This window comes from Staurois parvus, unplaced genomic scaffold (assembly GCF_062004578.1).
Source record: "Staurois parvus isolate SC_StPar_1 unplaced genomic scaffold, SC_StPar_1.0 ptg000206l, whole genome shotgun sequence".
NCBI lineage: Eukaryota > Metazoa > Chordata > Amphibia > Anura > Ranidae > Staurois > Staurois parvus.
In genome coordinates, this window is record NW_028318002.1 from 1,879,540 (window position 1) to 1,900,458 (window position 20,919).

The window sequence follows — 20,919 nt, forward strand, 5'->3', positions numbered from 1 at the left end:
CCTTACAATTCCAGATGTTCACAGTGGGTTGACTAATTCAAATACCTAGGTAGAAAATTTAGTGGTCCTAAAGTTGTACAGTTTTGAAATTGCCATGTATCCCATGCTCCCCGTCCCTATACAAATTACCATTCCAATAAAACCCCAAAAAGAAACCCCAAAACTAATCTTTGAGTCAAAGGAAGCATGCTGAAAATGCTGTGTGCCTGGCTGTATATGCTGCGAGTGGGGAAAATAGGCCCAAATTGCCAGTAGCTTCTTCTGGGGTAAGTGCTACTTCAGTTTTGATCTGGATTTTTGTACAAAAAAATCTATAAACATGTAAAGCTTGAATTCTCTGTTTTTGTCTTTCGTAACCCTTCAGCCTTTGTACATGGCAGCTGATTAAGACAGGTTCTAGTTGTTAAATACCTATAGGCAACCAATGACCGTGTCACTGACGTCATTCTGAGTTTGCGTGCTTGCTTTGAGATTAGTGTCTGTTGTGTTGGTTGATAAATTTAAGGCACTGATAAGTATGTCTGTCACCACCTTCCTTAGCATAGATTCACAAACAGTTTCTGCAAGTATACCTTCTGTTTTGTACACCAAAGCAATGCCCAAGCTGACTTCATGTGTTCAGCGCAGAATTAGAGTCTCACACTGATCTTTAAAGTGTTACTAAAACCCAGCACCCTGCATTCACTATATCTAGTCTCCCACAGTACACATAACATGGAAATGCAACTATTTTCGTAAATATAAACTTCAAATCACCTTTTCTCATCAGCAGTTAGAGCAGTCTTGTGACTGGTTAAAGCTTGTAGGAGGAGTTTTCTTTCTGCTCTAGGAGTATATGAAAGTCCTGACCTCTGTCTGGACAGTGCTGGCTGACCCTGCGCTCAACACATGCACTCTCCCAAGAAAAAAAAAAAGCTCTAGCAATACACACCAAACTGAGCATGTGCATGTGACTACGGATTCAGTCTGTATCAGGTGGTCATTTCAACAAGAGAAGAAAGGATCAAACTGCCTTTTTACACAATGGCAGAGAAGAAAGGATAAAACAGCCTTTTTTACACAATAGGAGGATTAACCCCTTAGGTTCCACAGTGAGTATAACAAGCATGCTTTACTGCATATACAGACTGATTTTACTGTTGTAGGTTTAGTAACACTAACAAAATACTGTAAAAGATAGTTACAATAAAGTCGTAATGCATCAGTTACCTTATAAATATTATACAGTCAGGTCCATAAATATTGGGACATCGACACAATTCTAACATTTTTGGCTCTATACACCACCACAATGGATTTGAAATGAAACTAACAAGATGTGCTTTAACTGCAGACTGCCGGCTTTAATTTGAGGGTATTTACATCCAAATCAGATGAACGATGTAGGAATTACAACAGTTTGCATATGTGCCTCCCACTTGTTAAGGGACCAAAAGTAATGGGACAATTGGCTTCTCAGCTGTTCCATGGCCAGGTGTGTGTTATTCCCTCATTATCCCAATTACAATGAGCAGATAAAAGGTCCAGAGTTCATTTCAAGTGTGCTATTTGCATTTGAAATCTGTTGCTGTCAACTCTCAAGATGAGATCCAAAGAGCTGTCACTATCAGTGAAGCAAGCCATCATTAGGATGAAAAAACAAAACAAACCCATCAGAGAGATAGCAAAAACATTAGGCGTGGCCAAAACAACTGTTTGGAACATTCTTAAAAAGAAGGAACGCACCGGTGAGCTCAGCAACACCAAAAGACCCGGAAGACCATGGAAAAAACTGTGGTGGATGACCGAAGAATTCTTTCCTTGGTGAAGGATACACCCTTCACAACAGTTGGCCAGATCAAGAACACTCTCTAGGAGGTAGGTGTATGTGTGTCAAAGTCAACAATCAAGAGAAGACTTCACCAGAGTGAATGCAGAGGGTTCACCACAAGATGTAAACCATTGGTGAGCCTCAAAAACAGGAAGGCCAGATTAGAGTTTGCCAAACGACATCTAAAAAAGCCTTCACAGTCCTGGAACAACATCCTATGGACAGATGAGACCAAGATCAACTTGTACCAGAGTGATGGGAAGAGAAGAGTATGGAGAAGGAAAGGAACTGCTCATGATCCTAAGCATACCACCTCATCAGTGAAGCATGGTGGTGGTAGTGTCATGGCGTGGGCATGTATGGCTGCCAATGGAACTGGTTCTCTTGTATTTATTGATGATGTGACTGCTGACAAAAGCAGCAGGATGAATTGTGAAGTGTTTCGGGCAATATTATCTGCTCATATTCAGCCAAATGCTTCACAACTCATTGGACGCCGCTTCACAGTGCAGATGGACAATGACCCAAAGCATACTGCAAAAGCAACTAAAGAGTTTTTTAAGGGAAAGAAGTGGAATGTTATGCAATGGCCAAGTCAATCTCCTGACCTGAATCCGATTGAGCATGCATTTCACTTGCTGAAGACAAAACTTAAGGGAAAATGCCCCAAGAACAAGCAGGAACTGAAGACAGTTGCAGTAGAGGCCTGGCAGAGCATCACCAGGGGTGAAACCCAGTGTCTGGTGATGTCTATGCGTTCCAGACTTCAGGCTGTAATTGACTGCAAAGGATTTGCAACCAAGTATTAAAAAGTGAAAGTTTGATTTATGATTATTATTCTGTCCCATTACTTTTGGTCCCTTAACAAGTGGGAGGCACATATGCAAACTGTTGTAATTCCTACACCGTTCACTTGATTTGGATGTAATTACCCTCAAATTAAAGCTGACAGTCTGCAGTTAAAGCACATCTTGTTTGTTTCATTTCAAATCCATTGTGGTGGTGTATAGAGCCAACAATGTTAGAATTGTGTCGATGTCCCAAAATTTATGGACCTGACTGTAGATGTGTTATCTTTTCTTGTGTTGTAGTTTGCATATGTTGTACCATCCATGCATGTTTATTTTAAATTCCAGCCATAGTTACAGATACCTTAATGCTTAAATTTATATTTAATTATATTATAAGTAAAGTGCTGTACAAACTGTTGGCGCTATAAAAATCCTGTATAAAAATAATAAGTTACTTTTTTTTTTTTAAATCAGTCCCTTGTTCTAGTGACTGCTCTGTTCTGTAAAATGTTCATTCATCTGTCATCTTATGATCTTCCTGTGCAGCAGGGGATAATATCAGCCATTGGACCTATGGACCAATCACAAGACTTACTGTATCAAAAGTGCCAACTATGCAATCCCTCTCCACCTGTGACAGGTCCAGTGGCTCCTTGTTATCCCCTGCAGCACTGAAAGATCACAGCTGTGGGGATATGGGGGGTAGAGGAATGAACATTTCACCAAACAGAGCAGCCGCCTGCACAAGGGACACTTCTCACTCAATGTAAGTACTGTTTATTGCGGCACTTTTATTAAAAACAAAATTACTAAATTTAAAGCATTATTAAACTCAAAACTAAAAATGTGATAAATTGTAGCTTACCAATCATTAGATGTGGTAACTGCATTAGTTTTATTTTTTTTTCTAGGCTTTTTCCCCTCTGTTTTTCCACTGTGATCTGGCCTGTAACACGCCTCCTGTATTATACGGACAACACTCTGGATTAAGGAGCACAGGAGGCAGATTTGGAGAGAAGCATTTCAGTATGGGGAGGAGGGGGAGAGTGTTAGATGTACTAGCAGATTTAAATACAGTAGCAAATTGAAGCTGGACTCCAGCTCCAGTTACAGCAGTTTTTTCCTTTTGGGATTTCCTTTTGTAATTAAGTCACCACATCATGTTTTTTCAGATGAACCAAAACAAAATACTTTTGATTAATTTTCAGCTCGACCCTGATGGCTAGATAACAGTGGCGTCACTAGGGATGGTGTCACCTGGTGCGGCAAAACATGGTGTCATCACCCCCCACCCCCCCTCTCGGCATTGAGGGAGGGGATGACACCATGTTTTACCTGCAGGGCGTTAGGCAGGCTAGGTGAAGACAGTGCTGCTCCTCTAGGTCAAGTCCTGAGTTGCCTAGTACACATATAGATAGAGAAGAGGGTGCAATCTTCTAAGTGTAGGCTGTATTATAAAAGGTGTACATTTAAAGGTGATGCACTCACTGCAGTGATTGTAATGAAGCCACATCAGTGGTGTAGAAGAGTCTCCAGAATGCTGTGGACACCATGCCGAGTTCAGCAGGTAAGCGGTCAGGTCGTGTGCAGAGATCTTGAAGACACATAATCCTTACAAAATGTGTTTATGGCCTATTAGAATTTATAGGTCAATGGTCAAGGTGGGCAGGGAGTGGGGCCACAATTCAAGCATGATGTTGAACATTGCCGGATGATAACGCAACATATATTGGATTGGACGTTTATTATCACATTATTTTGTTATATATAATTTTTTTGGACTGCCAATATGTTTTCAAAGCCCATGGTTTTATTTGTGAAGAAGTAGCGCACCACATTTTGTTTCATTTATCTATTTTTGAGTCTGAGTACACCAAAGCAGTGAGTGCAGCAATCTCCTTCCCTGATATTATCATTGTAACTTAGCACTGCATAAGCCTTTACCATTTGTATACATCCAATTGAACAAAGGAATGGCTTCACCAGAAGAAGATTAAAGTTTTGGAATGGTCCAGCCAGAGCCCAGACCTGAATCCGATCAAAAATCTGTGGGGTGATGTGCAGAGGGCTGTGCACAGGAGATGCCCTCGCAATCTGACAGATTTATAGTGTTTCTGCAAGGAAGAGTGGGCAAATATTGCCAAGTCAAGATGTGGCATGCTGATAGACTCATACCCAAAAAGAATTAGTACGGTAATAAAATCAAAAGATGATTCAACAAAGTATTAATTTAAGGGTGTGTACACTTATGCAACCAAATTATTTTCGTTTTTTACTTCCCTCCTCCTAAAATATTTCATTTTTTTGTTCAACGGAGTTGTAAAGTTTATAGGTTACATTAAAGGTGGAAAAAGTTCTGAAATGATTTATCTTTGTCTCATCTTTTTACATCACAGAATTTTTTTTTTTTTTAATGCAAGCAGTATAATACCTGACATGTAACTGGCATCAGTCTCTTGCAGTCCCTGTCAAGCAGGGCTAGAGTATGAAAGGAAAGAAGCAGCATAGGAGCCAATCATTTCATGTGCTCACAAAGAGCATACTGATAGCAGGAGAAAGCAGATTGACAGAGAAATCAGCTCTGTGATGCTTTTCCTTTCACTTATCAGTCACATCCTGGGGCAGGCCCAGAACAGAGAAAGGCCTCATTTACAAAGGTGTACTTATCTGTACACGCGTGCACAGACACAGCCTCTGGTCCCAATTTGACAGCAATGCTGTTGTGGGTGCGTGTCCCCAAATTCACACTGTTTGCTGCCCAGTTGTCAAATTGGGACCAGCAGCTGTGTCCATGCAGCCGCTACGTTCCATGCATCCTATGTGGGAGAAGACAGCCCTTTGTAAATGTGTACGGTTAGGTATGCCCATATGAATGAGGCCAAAGTTGGCTGAATGATGCTGGCAATCAGACTGAGGGCATCTTGTGATGGGGAAAAAGTACTGCAGGGGAGGGATCCAGTTTGACAGTGAACATAAAAGTAAATGCTACTTTTTTATTTATATTATTTATTTTAATGTGCTATTCATTTTTATTGCTTTATTTTAGATGGAGTATTGGTTTAAGTCCATTGAACTTTTGTGATTGGAACACAGTAGTTGTCAACGGGCGTCGGTGATGTGGATGGTTCTTATCTCCTTTTGCCATCAGCACGGGGAAGTTAAAGGATAAGTTCATTTAAAATAATAAATATGTGCCGCGCTCCACTAAATCTATCAATATTATAATATGCCAGTTATTAAACCCATGTATTCTATAACACGTGATCAAAAAATCAAACTAATAAATATATTTATTAAGATATGAAATAAATATCAACATGTGAAATGTGATAAATAAATACTAGTGCATCTATAGTATAATCAACAAAAATGTCCAAAGTTCACAAAAAATAATAAAGTGAAATAATAAATCTAGAAATGTGTTCACTTTGTGATAAAACTCTGAAAAACAACAACATCAAATGGACTGGATATGATTTTCTTATGTGCTCACCTCACTTGTAGCCTAACTGAAGATTAGGCTAAAACAGCTTTTTGTCCTTAATTGGACAGATGAGATCTTTTCCAGTGGTGGATATCCTTGCAGGATTAATGAGTTGTAAATTGTAATATTTCTATTTTTCCACCTGGGGTCTCTCAGGTTAGCCGATCCCTGTGTTGGATTAGTATGGAAGGATTTCTCCCTCTATCCTCCAGGGGTCTACTACTTCCTTTTCCTCCACTCTTTAATATGAAAAATTCAAGTCCTCCGCCGGTCCCGGTGTAAGACATCACTTCCACAGCACGTGACCATGGAAGTGACAAGTTGCAGATATTCTGACAGGAAGCTTCAATAAACTACCACGGCGCTCCACAGTGCCGTGGTAGTTCACTGAAAACTACAAGCCCACAGCCACTAAGGCTGTCGTTCACTTAGTCATGGAAGTCTGTGAATGAATGACGCGTCCGTCATTTTCAGATCTGACAGATAGTATGGGGAAACGTCTCACCATACTATCTGTCAGAGTGTGGAGAGCGGCCGTGGCTTCAGCTATGGGAACAGGTTACATGTTCCACCCTAAAAATAACAGGAACATGTACCATGTCCCAAAGGAGAACGTATCCTTTAAGCTTGGGCTGCAACAGTACCACATGACTAAGGTATTGCAGATATTACATCTGCTCCTAAACCTTTAAAACCCCCCACCTAAACCTGTGACCTCCCCAAATCAAAAACGACATTGACCCGCATTGGAGTTTGAAGGCCATAGCAGCCATTTTTATTAAACAACAAGTTTATTACATTTGTTACCAAAAATACAAATTCTTTATAATAACCCACCTAATCGTTAATCACCTTACTGTTACTCCGGATTACCTTATTACAGTCTAGGGTCTTAGAAGGCGACTTATATATCGACCAACTGGCTGGATCTACCACCATTATAGACTTCAAGGCCCCCAGCTGCAAATACACCGACTCGGGGACAATTTCCTAAAATTACCCTTGATACAGTCAACTTACTCCTGAACCATTACTGCAATAAATTTGCTAGAGTAGGTACACCCATACCTGTGATGGGCCCAACCCACCATTCTCCAAAATAATAAAACCAATCCAAGACTCTGAGACCCCTGCCAACTGCTATGACAAAAGAAACCCAGAAAACAAGCACCCCCCCCCCCAAAACACAGGAACACGACCAAACAGCCACCCATCCCGTAAACTGCCCCAGAGCCAGCAAAAGGTCAGAAAGGACCAAACAAGGTGAGCCCCACAAACACAGAGCTGTCAAAACAGTCGTTCGGGTGGGAGGGCGGTAGAAACTTGTCCTACGCTGTCCCAGCTCCGACTGACTCTGACCTCTTTGGCACCGCCCTATTATCTCCCCAAGCCACCCGGCCCCTCTTAAGCCACACCTGAGCCCCCTCCAATCAGCTACCACTTTCCCTTTCAAATCAAAACTCCTCTATTAACCCTACATTGCTCTGCCTATCCTGCTAACCTAGTCATGTCAGGTCTTCCGCCTATGCTGCCCATCTAGCTCCAGGCCTTATTCATTCTAACAAAAATGGAGACATTTTACAGTTTTAGACAACCAGACTGATTGACAAAAATAAGAGCAAAGGTTCAAGTGCGTTTTAAGAAACAGAACCTGTGCTGTAAAATTCCAGTACAAAAGACTTTTCCTCATTTTGTCAAATTCACTGTTCTGCGTCTTAGTTACACAATGTGGAATGTTTTTCAGACAGCTGTTAATAGACTGGCAGTGACATCTAGTGGACACACAGCTATCTAGTTTTCATATTTTTCCTTTGGTTCAAAAGAACTATGGTGTCCTTTTATGAAACAGAGATCAGTGGCGATCCTGAGGATCGTTGCTGATCTCAGATCATTAGTGGTTTAGGTAACAGAGATGATCAGCGGAGAACATGTTCTCCGCTGATCATCTCAGCACACAGATGGCTAGTGTATGAAGGAGCGATGTCAGCCCTTCACTGGCGATCTGTGTTTTCCCTCCAGATTGTCAAGCCCAGAGCTGGAGAATCGGGGGAACCGCAAATGAAGCAGCGATAATTTACTGCTGCTTAGTAAACGGTGTTTGACTGATCTCTTACTGTAATCTTTAGAGATTACAGTAACAGTAGCCGTTTTCTAGCGTTCAAAGCGTTTGTAGATCGCTTCTCTCCTCATTCGGAGAAGTGATCTACACCGCTTCATGAAAATGCATTCAGAGAACTGTCTCCTCTGAGAATGCCGGAGAACTGAGCAGCGGTCATCTACCGCTGCATGGTAAAAGGACACCATAGAGGGTATAATATCTGCAATATATGGAACTTGTCAATAAACTCCACAAATTCCCTTGTAAAGGCTCTTAGGTTATAGCATTAAAAGTGATAAAAAAAAATGAAAGGTACAATGTAAAAATAATTTTAAAAAAATCAAAATAGCTAAAAAAAAAAAAAAATCTCCCCTCCCACGCGCGCACACCTGTGTACACAAGCCTTGACCCTGTGCCAGTATGTAAACAGCGGTTTCACCGTGCATGTGAGGTATTTCCGTGAACGTCAGATCAAGGGCCGTAATTCTAACACTAGACCTCCTCTGTAAATCTAAAATGGTGGCTTTTAAAGTGTTGCCTATGGATATTAAAAATGTTTGCAGTTTGTCGCCATTGCACGGGGCATGCGCAGTTTTAAAGCATGTCATGTTTGGTATCTATTTACTCGGCATACCATTATCTTTTATATTTTACCAAATAATTGGCCAATATATTGTGTTTCTGTGCATTAAAAGTAAAAAACGTATATATTTTTTTTTTTAAATTTGCTTTTGAAAAATCGCTGCGCGACTATGTGCCATATAAAATTGTAGTACCCACCATTTTATTCACTAGGGTGTCTGCTTTAAAAAAATATATTATGTTGGGGGGGGTAAAATTAATTTCCTAGCAAAAAATACTGATTTTTTTCATGTGAAGAGAAAGTGTCAGGAAAGGCTTGGTCTTCAGGTGGTTAGAAGAGTGAGTGATGTGTGGCATAAACTTCTAATGCTGGGCATAGAATACCCCCACCCCCCAAAACGACCCCTTTTTGGAAAGTAGACACCCCAAACTATTTGCTGAGAGGCATGTTGAATCAATAGAAGAATTTATTTTTTTACAAGTTTTTGGAAAATGACAAAAAAAATATTTTTTTTTTTTTACACAAAATTGTCACTTAAATGATTTACTGCTCACACATGCCATGAGTATATGTGAAATTACTCCCCAAAATACATTCTGCTACTTCTCCCGAGTATGGGGGTACCACATGTGAGAGACGTTTTGGCAGTCTAGCCAAGTACAGGACCCCAAAATCCAATAGGCACCTTCAGGCTTTTAAAGGGCTTATCTCCTCATTACACTTCCAGACTACCTATCACAGTTTTGGAGGCCCTGAAATTCCAGGATAGCACCTAACTCCCCCCAATTACCCCTTTTTGGAAAGTAGACACCCCCAAGGAATTTGATAAAAAGCACGGTAAGTATTTTGCAGATCTCATATGTTGCCACAAGTTTTTGGAAAATGAAGAAAAAAAACAAGCTTTCTCTGCAACACAGTTTCAGTTGGAGAGCTAGCTAGCATCTCCTTAGTGTACCATTCCAGACTCTACTCTAAGTGAACTTCTCTTCACCCAGCAATCTGGAGGTATCCTTGAACAGGGGATCCGGTTCCTGTCACTCCAAGAGATGAACAGTCACTGGCAGATGGTTAATCTGGTTTTCCACCATAGTGCTCTTTCCCTTATCCACCCAGAGAGTGCAGGGGTACTCACTCATATCCTCTCCTGTACCACTGGTGGGTTGGTGGTACCAGGCCTTTTAGCTGGGCTTCTTCCCTGCCATTCAGGTGGTTCTCACTCTGGGGGCCAGTGAGTCTCTGAGCTTTCCCTCCTTTTCAGCTCCAGGCCTGCAGGTAGGCCCCATCTCACTGGGCCTCCTCCCTTCAGTCTCACATCTTCCTCCCTATCTTCCACCCGAACTCTCGAGCTACTGAGCAGGCTTCAACACTTTTAAGGGTGCCCCATCCCCTTGCCAATTTCTTGTTGGGGATTGCCTAGGACCCCTCAAAAGTGCAACCAGCCACTCCTCAGATCCACCCACTGCCTCCAGGGCCTTCCTAAAAAAGCCATAGAGCAGGGGGACATTCCAGAGGGGCTAGCCTGTAAAACATTTCAGCCGTAGCCACAATTTAACCCCTCTCTGGCTATTACACCCAGGCTACTACTCAGCCTCTGTCTAACCATTGGAGTCTAGCGCCCTCTAGCTACCTAGGAGAGCACTACATATAGTATATATATATATATATTGTATAATATCTATATATGCTCAATTTATTTGTCTGTTTTTTTATGACGACAGGTTCACTTGGTGTACATGTTGATGATGGATTTTTGGAAGTAAACAGTCAATCGTATTGGGACTGTATTGCTTTTACAGGAACCCTGTCTCATCCCAAGGTTATTATATTGGCTTCCTTGTTAAACCTGAGTCTCAGCATGTGCTAGTCCTGTCATGCTGGTTCCTGCTGAATGTTACTGTGTTTTGTCTGCCCTCATATCCTGCTACATATGGATTTAGAATCTCAGTCCTGTCCTGTTGTCTGTTCCTGTTTGGCAAAGCTGCTACCTTTACCTCTTTGTCTTGCTTCTTGTTATGTCTATCTTATTTCTGTAAAATGCGTTGGTCATATTTTATGACTTTGTTAAGTTGTCCTCAGTTTTTCTTTAGTGAAAGTTTCACATTGTGGCCTGTGTTTTATAACGCTTTTCACAGAACAGTTTAGAGTATAACTAAATGCTTTTTTCTTAGTTTCAGAGAAAAGAGTGTAGCACTTTCCTAGATAGGTTCTAGGATTTGTACAGTTAGGATAGTATAGCTGTGTTTCTCTGCTTAACAGAGAGACTGTTAGGAAAATCTAATTGGGCTCTCTGCTTAGCAGAGAGCTGAGATGGATTAATAAGGATGCAATGGTGCTGTTTGAGTTTGTCTTGAGTTCCTCCCACCTTCTGAAAGCAACTAGTGTCTTCTAGAACCTGCGTGGGAACTAGGCAAATGAGCAGTATGAATATGGATGTGGCCCTGGCCAATGGCAGAGGAGGTTGGCCCCGTTGTATGCTGGGAGTGGTATTTATGTTGTGTGAGCACATGGACTCGGGGTCTGTTTCCTGAAGAGGATTGCACCAAGCCAGGCTGCAGGCAGGCTTGACTCGCCTGGCATTTGGTGCCATGTAGCCTCAGGTGGGTGACCTAAGGGCCTGAAGCTAGAAAGAGTGGCCCTGGTCCTTCAGTATGCTGACTAAGGGGAGTTGTCTGTCAAAGATCTGTCTGGAATCACAGGAGGGTATCTCTTAGAAGATTGGAAGGAGGCTACCATGGATGGTCAGAGTGGGTCTAAGAAAAGGGAACACTGGCTAGTGTTCTGAAGAACTTGTCCACTTGTTGCTACTGCATCCTAAATTATCTGTTGTCACAATCTAAAGTGAAGTCTGCTATCTGCTTTCAGCCAGGACTTCCACAGTGCTTAACCAAGAAATCAGTTAGATGTCCTCAGCATGAATATTTATAATCTTAGAGTATCCTACTAAATTCCCAATCCCTATCCCCAGCTCTACAATAATACAATAGGGAGATTCATCCTCTCTATTTGTCCTGTTTACTGTTATCAACGAAAGTGAAATAAAATCCCAAAATTTGGGTTGTCTCCAGAACAGTAATTGAGGGAATATTTTCCAGTGGGGACACTAGTTCTGTTTACCTTTTTTGGATGGATATCCTCTCATTTCCTGTTTTAGCTATAGGACAGGAAGTGAAGGACAATCTCCCCAATGGGATGCAGAGGGCAAAAAAAAAATTGACAAGGGTTATAATCCTCCCTTACTCTGTCCAAAATGAAAAAAAGTTTTGCCTTTACCTCTGCTTTAACCCTTTTGCTTCCACCGCCGTATGATTTTCTAATGACAACCCCCCCCCCCCCTCCCCGTCTTGCTTCCCGGGCTCTGCTGTCTCACATGTTCATTCAACAACCAGTGCTTGGAAAATTTGAATTTTTCTTAATAGTTCATCAAAATGTTCTCACAATAGTCTTCACCAAATCAAATGAGAGCCTCTTCATTCATGAATCAAAATAAAGTACATTTGTTAAAAATAAGATGGGTCCTGTCTCTGTTTCTCCTTTCTTCCACAAGTACAATACGATTCTAGAGATGAATCCTCTTCTTTCTATACCTGCAAGTGACAAAAAATGAAAAACAACATATAGTGTAGTACAGGGGTTAGGCAACCTTAAAGAGGTGGAAATCTACCTGAACAACATGAGGGAAGTCAAAGATCTCCGGGCCCAGTGTAGCGTCCTCACACCTAATTTAAAACTCTAATTGTTGTACTACTGTGTTGCATTGCACGGAAACCAAGGATTTAAATCAGGTAATAAAGAGGCAACATACCACCTGTCAAACACACTCGGATTGCTTTTCAGAGGAGCAGCTGTGCCTGCTGCACTTGTGAGTGAGCCCTTAGTTGCATTTGGCAGCAGCACCCTTGAGGCTACTTCACTCATAAAGTTGGGGGTGGTAAAACTCTGCAATTGACTTACCATCCCCAATCCCTACCCCCTTTAGCTGCTGAGGCAGCAGCCAAACATATACACATGCTACAGCAAGTATTAATCCTGTTGCTTATGGTTGGTGCTACAGCCTGCCAATCATCCATTCAAGTAATCAGGGCCACTTTACAAGTGCCTTGCAACTGAATGTTTCTGCAGGGTCCAAGGGGTTAATACAGGTGGTGAGAAAAAAACACAACACTGTCTGCTTTAACTCCTTGTTTGCTGTATTGCACAAAGTTGCAGGGCACTTGCAGACTGGCCTCACTTGAATGGGTCATGCTTGGCAGGAGCTACCCCACCAACCATGACATTGTGTATAACTCCTGCTGTGGCTGCAACATGTGTACACCTCTTGCCACTGCAGCTAAAGAGAGTGGGTGGGGGTGCTAAAAACACATCTTAACTAAGGGGGTTATTCCACCCCCCCAAACTACAAATGTAAATGAACCCTTACTGCTCTGATACCTCTTTAAGGCTGCTTTCACACTGATCTACTGCGGTTTACCTGCACCGCATGTACAGCACAGTGCATCTGCGATTTTCCTAGGTCAGCTTTGCCATAGACTTCTATTGTATGCTGCAGGTGTGGTGCACTTTCTCATAGGACCACTCTGGAGACCGCTAGTCAGGATAAGAGGTGGAGTGCAGTTGGTATCACTCTGCATGGGACAGGAGCCAGCACTTCAGAGGAGGCATCGGCTTATGCAGTTCTTGCTCCCTACTACAGCTCCAATCTTACAAGCAGTCCCTCTGCATTGCACTCTGTTTGATGGTCTGGGATGGCAGGTCAGCAAGCCCAGACTGTGATTTACCAGTTATTTGGCCCCAATCTACTGGTTGCTGACTCCTGGTGTAGTATGTCCAAACAAAACACACTGTAAAGCTAGTAAATGTGCTCACAATTCAATTGTGTGATCAAGTACCATGCATCGCCAAAATGTGCATCCCCCTGTAGCAACTCATAATCCTTAAAGGATAAATTCACCTTTCGTAGCATGGTACACCCATATTCAGGGTGTAACATGTAAGATGTTACATTCAGACTGGTCCCCGCTCCCCCCAATTCCCGCTTCGACGGCTAGTGGGGGATCTTCTCCCCCCCTTGCTAGCTTTTAAATTTAAAAAAAATGTGGCCATGCAGGGCTCCGCCCACATAGCCGCTCACTCATTCACAGTCACCTGTAAAAGAGACTACAAGTCTCGACATCCTTGGCAGCTGTCAGCTTGCAGTCTTCCACGAACTTCCACGGCGCTGTGAAGCACCATGGTAGTTCATTCATTCTTCCTGTCAGAATGTCTGCTTGCTCGTACATCCCGTACAGAAAGCAGAAATTCTGACAGGTCTGCAGGAGACCTGCATGGCATCAGCAATCTACTGAACGCTGGTGCAATGCTTTCCAGGCTCCTGTAGACAAAACTAATAAATGCACATCTTTTTACCTGCAAAAAATGTGCATTTATTATTTTTTTTCTAAAAGGTGAATTTATCCTTTAAATATCTGCCCTTACCCTCTGGATCATTAGTTGTGCTTGATATAAATCCACTACCAGTTCTTCCTTCCAGAAAACTCTTCCCTTTGCATTCACTATTAGAATCTCCAAAAACAAAGTGCAAACTACAGTTGCAAGAAAAAGTATGTGAACCCCTTGGGATTATGTGGAGTTTTCCATGAATTGGGCATAAAATGTGCTCTGAACGTCATCTAAGTCACAACAATAGAAGAACACAGTCTGCTGAACATAATACTACACAAACATTAGATGTTGTCATGGTTTAATTGCACATAACATGTAAACATTCACAGTGCAGGGAGGAAAAAGTATGTGAGGCCCTAGCTTAATGACTTCTCCCAGAGCTAATTGGAGCCAGGAGTGAGCCAACCTTGACTCCAATCAGTGTGATGATATTGGATGTGTTGCTGACAGCTGTCCTGCCCTTAAAAAACACACACCTGTTTTGGGTTTACTGGTTTCAAGAAGCACTGTCTGATGTGAACCATGCCTCGCTGAAAAGAGCTCTCAGAAGACCTATGATCAAGAATTGTTGACTTGCATGAAGCTGGAAAGGGTTACAAAAGTATCTCCAAAAGCCTTGATGTTCATGTGTCCACGGTAAGACAGACTGTCTACAAATGGAGAAAGTTTAGCACTGTTGCTACTCTCCCTAGGCGCGGTCGTCCTGTAAAAATGACTGCAAGAGCACGGCGCAGAATGCTGCATGAGGTAAAGAAGAATCCCAGAGTGTCAGCTAAAGACCTACAGAAATCTCTGGCACATGCTAACATTTTTGTTCACACATCTACAATAAAGAAAACATTAAACAAGAATGGAGTACATGGGAGGACACCACGGAGGAAGCCATTGCTGTCCAAAAAGAAGATTGCAGCACATTTGAAGTTTGCAAAAGAGCACCTGGATGTGTCCACAGCACTACTGGCAGAATATACTGTGGACAGATGACATCAAGATTGAGTTGTTTGGGAAGAACACACAACACTATGTGTGGAGAAAAAAAGGCACAGCGCACCAACATCAAAACCTCATCCCCAATGTGAAACATGGCAGAGGGAGCATCATGGTTTGGGGCTGCTTTGCTGCCTCAGGGCCTGGACGGATTGTTGTCATTTATGGGAAAATGAATTCCAGAGTTTATCAAGACATTTTGCAGGAAAACGTACGACCATCTGTCCGCCAACTGAAGCTCCGCAGAGGATGGGTGATGCAACAGGACAATGACCCAAAGCATACAAGTAATTCAACAAAACAATGGCTGCAACAGCACAGAATACGCCTTCTGGAGTGGCCCAGTCAGAGTCCTGACCTCAACCCCATTGAAATGCTGTGGCATGACCTTAAGAGAGCGATTCACACCAGACATCCCAAGAATATTGCTACACTGAAACAGTTTTGTGAAGAGGAGTGGTCCAAAATGACTCCAGATCGTTGTGCAGGTCTGATCTGACACTACAGGAAACGTTTGGTTGAGGTTATTGCTGCCAAAGGAGGGTCAACCAGTTATTAAGTCCAAAGGTTCACATACTTTTTCTTGCAACTGTATAGTGTAGTACATTTTAAAGTAGGCAGCCCTTACATTTCCATTATGTGCTTACTGCCTTACTTAACCAGTGACATGTGTTCCCCAAAAATATGCCTCCTCATCAACAACTGAATTCCTTTAGTATCTACTCTTACACTTGAAATTGGTAATCATGCATTGTATATCACTCTCCCTGCTCTTCCTTGCAGACAAATCCAAATTGCGGTGTCCAAACTCCAGAATCCATGCACTTATAGCACAGTCCTCGCCAGGGGCGGACTGACCATTTGGAAACTGCCCGAGGGCCCGGGGTCAGTAGGGGGCCCCATGAGATGCCCCTGGTACCTTTTTCATAGGCTTTTTTGAGTTTTGGCAAGGACACAGGGGCCCCATGATCGCCTATTGCCCGGGGGCCCCATGAGTTGTCAGTCCTCCCCTGGTCCTCACTCCACTAATAGTGTTCCCTCTCATCCATAGCAATGTTAAACAAGCAAGAGATTAAATAAATAGCCATAGTGCAGTATATTCAAATAAAACTTACATTAATTTCTTCCCCCATACACTTACAAACATAGAAAGATTAAAAAAAAAACACATGCAAACCAGCATCAAAGATGGTACTTACAGCACACATCTGATGTCACTTATTGATGCGTTTCGTCCAATAGGACTTCTTCAAAGGATGTCTTACATGTTCATTGACTTCCCCTAGCTAAAATGAAGCAATGTGTAAGGCTCCATGCACACTCAGCTTAAAAAAAACACCAGTTCCCTTGGCAGGAAAAAAAAACGCTGACATAGAGCGTTTTTGTACACAGTTTAGGAGAGTTTAGCAGTTTTTCTGTCAGAAAGTTCTAATCAAAAACACAAACCAGAAGGGTTTTTTCCTGCCTCTAAATGTTGAGCTTAAAATATGAAAAAAGATATTTTGCGCTACTGTGGATCAAAATTCAAGTGTATCTATAAAATATGTGAATATAACACACCCAAATACATACTGTACATAGCTGCTATAACACAAAACCCTATCTCAAATATAGGCAAGATCAACAAATACATGAAAATAACATGCAGCGCTACAAATCATGAATTTCCATAAAAAATAAATAGTGAAAAAAGTGATAATCATATAAAAGTCCCAGAAAAAATTGCTTCTGAATGGCATATCCTGGAGGAATTGTGCACATTTGTGTGGTTGGAGCACCAGGTGTTCACAGGAGGAAGGATATGCTATTTAGAAGCAATTTCTCTGGGACTCTTATGTGATTATCACTTTTTTCAATATTTATTTTTGATATTGAAATTTATGATTTGTAGCGCTGCAGATTATTTTCATTTATTTGTTGAGCTTAAAATATGGCTCTAATTGTTCTAATGTCCATGGACACATAGGATAACACTAAGCTGCTGCTACAGGCAAAACACAAAATTCCTGTAGAAACAGCGATTTTTAAGCCAGTGTGCATGGAGCATGAATACATCACTTCCGGTTTTGGTGTCACTTTCCGTAGCCCTTCCAGCCAGGAAAAATTGAATGAAGTGCAATTTGTGCTCCTTTAGTTTCGATTGAAGGCAGCTGAGACAGGTGATGTCTTATTGTCTTAATTTAATTACATGCTAGACTTTTTGTCCCCTTTGTGATATAATTAAATTTTTAGTGAAGGCAAAAAAAGAAAATGTAAAGTTACATCCAAGCACTTAAACCCCCCCCCCAAAAAAAAATGGAGCCCATCCTACATGCTGGGGGTGTCTTCATAAGGAAATAACGGTTGCAATATATATGTCATTTTTCGCTCGCAAGCAAACTTAAAGCTTGACATGTTGGGTATCTATTTACTCAGTGCATATTGAGTAATGTGTTTTGGTACCATAAATTCAACTTTAATGTCTAGCGAGTGTCATGACATCATGCAGCCCCTCCCCAAAAAGCAGAGGGGCTGGATGACGTCACAACGCTCGCAAGACGAGACAGTGTGGTAATTATACACTGCTAAAAAGCTGAATATACAGATCAATGCTAATGCTCAATATTATCTGTGTGAAATAGTGTGGTGTGCTGAGGCACCTGTTAAATGTGAGTGCACAATTGGAAGTTTGTTTTAATTGGCAATAAATAGTTTTAAGGGATAAGCACTATGTTTGGTGGTCTCTCTTGTACAATTGAGAAGGAATGCTGAGTGGAGGCAGAACAACAAAGAAGTACATAAAGCCAAAAGAGAAGTGGATTTATCTTCTCTGTATGTGTTTGCTATTATGAGTCCTACATGAGGGGCGCAAGTGCTATATAACCTTACTTACCGGTTTGGTCATATAATCCAGGTGAGAGTACATCTGGTGGAGGGTATTTGCATCACTTATAATATATCCGCACGAAGTAGTGTTCAAGTGATTAAGCTATACTTATAAATATTACACTGAAGAGTGTGATTTAGGTGTAAAAAATAGATGGTGCACATACAGGAACACAATGGACTGAGCACTTATAATTTAAGTTAATATAATTTCATATTTTCTGTACTAGTTATTAAATTTTTATATAAGGTTTTGTATTGAGTGAAGCAAGGCACCTTTCTTTGGGTCAAATAAAAATAAGTCCTAAAGTCCCAAATTCACACATATGAAATATGAAGTGATTAAATAGAAGTCCCATACACAGTCCAATTTAAATCTTTAAGCAATCTTGATCTGGCAAATAGCTCCACGCTACAAACATAAAAGCAAATATGAAACAGCAAAATAATACAATAATGGAAATAAAAATGGGTCCTAAATCAAGTCCCAAATGCCAATGAAATATAAAGTGACTAAGTGAAAGTCACATACACAATCCAATTTATTTCACAGAAGGTTATTGTACAAAGAGGCTGCATCCAAAAAGCAATAACATTGTGAATTATTACAACGAAGAGTACAAAATAACAAGGTATAAGTGAAGGTACATTGTAATAACAAAGGCATTGACATTGTCTGACCAATGCAGTCAGCAAGGTGGTTAGTATGAAAAGCAGGAGAAACCAGAATTAATGTCCCAATAAGGGAGGAGTTTGCTCTTCGCTGACAACACTGACCGTCTTACTTGGCGACATGAAAAAACATGAGAAAAGGAAAAGAGAAAAAGGGGATCCCCTCAAATTCTGGCAAATACTAGTGCCTGGAAAGTAAATATGGGTAAGAAAGGAGACAAGCCAAGTTCGACTCCACTCTGTAAGTTACAAAGAAGTTAGAATCAAATAAAGAGAAAGGAAAGAAGAAAAAAAAAAAGGGGGGGGTGACACTTGCCTGAAGGAGATGAAGAGAGAGGGAAGCCGGGTGGTCCGACCAGCAAACCATGAAATCCTCCACGTAGGTGGATCATAGAGAAAGCAGGGTGTAATCAATATTCTCCTGAGCATTATAGTCGATCCATGGGCTCCAAACCTTAAGGCACTAGGCATATGTGTCTTCCAGGAGTGAAGTGAGCTTCTCATGCTCCATAATACCAATGGGTCTCTGCTTTACTTCACCAATATTAAGAAAAGGTTGTTTCCATGCCCATGCAAGAGTCTGTTGAGCAGCCAGCAGCATAAACCCCATCAGTTCTTGGATAAGGACAGGATGGATTCATGAGGCAGAGCCTCCCGGGATTGCGAGCTAAGGAGATATCAAGTATGGATTGGATCATAGCATAGACCCACATCCAGAACTGGATTGCTTTGGGAGAGTTCCTTCAAGTGTGAAGGAGGGTGCCTCTTTCCCTGCAACCCCAGAAACACAAGCGGCAAGCCAAATCTTGGCAAAAGATTCCATGTCTGGGGTTCTACCAAGATCCAAGGCCCATATAGGAAAGGGATCCTGAATTAATCAAGTCAGGGAAATTTGGTTTATAAATCAGAGACTAAGCCTTTCCAGTGTGGGTCTTTTAAACATCAGTTCTCAAAGGGAGTAAGGTGTTTTAGCAGACCTTTGTGGTTCCTTGGGCAAGCTACGAATGTGGTGGTGAATTTGAATGTAACAAAAACACTCGATTGCTGGTAGGTGCCAGTGCTCTGGAAGGTATTGAAAGGACTTGATGCCATCCAAAGCAAGGATTTCAATTACATAATTAATGCCCCTCCTATGTGGCCACCCAAAAACGAATGAATTGTCGTGGGCAGGGAAGAACTGGGGGGTGTTTAGGAGGCCAGAGAGGGGCAAATGAGGGGAAAGCAACCTGCTAGAATATTTAATGGAATCCCCCAAACGCAAACAAAGCAACATGGAGGGCTCACAAAGTGGAGATCAAAAGCTGGGCAGAGTCTAGAGGAGGTTATAGACTGTGAAAACTGAATATTCAGCTTTTAGCAAATTAACCAAAATGGGAGTCTCGGAAACAGCATGCAGGGAGACCAAGGGCGCAATTTGAGCCGCAGTATAGTAATATTTAAGGTGGGATACAGCCAGGCCACAGACTAGCCTGCGGCAGTACAGTGTGGCAGCTGACAAACGAGGTCTACTGCCCTTCCATATGAATTGAAGTACTTTGATTTGCAGAATGTGGTTGGAAATGGGAAATAGCAGAAATCTGAATTAATAAAGGAGTTTCGGTAAACAGGTCATGCAGAGGACATGTATCCTACCAAACCAAGAGAATTGTAAATATGCCAAAGAGGCAAGCAGCTTAGCTTAATTCTTGAAAGGGGGGGTAGTTTGCCTGGTACAGGGAGCCAATTGAGGGGGTCAGGCGAACCCCAAGGTAAGGTAGAAAGCAGGGGCTGACAGACAACTTTTGGCCCATGGGGCAAGTACAACCCAAAGGCCCGTGGTGCAGCAACTCGGCCCCCCTCCCACTCTCACTCTTCCGTGCCTCCTCCCAGCCTCCATACCAGGGTAAAGCTCTACTCCAGGTACTCTCTGCTCACTGGATGGGTCAGGCTGGACAGCGCCTGCTGCCACAAATTTCTGAAATTCCCGGCAGGGGCGTGGCCAGGGCTGCAGGTTGAAGCTGGGGCCACTCGACTGGGGCTAGATCAGGTATGTGCATCCGTGTTGGGTTTTGGTATCATAGCAAAGTTGACCTTGAATGATTCTTGTGGAAAAAGGTTGCCCAACTTGAGGTGATTATAGACCGCTTGCAAATGAGGAAGGAGGAGATCTGAACATTTTTTGAAAAAAACAACCGTGTAGCAATCAAACCC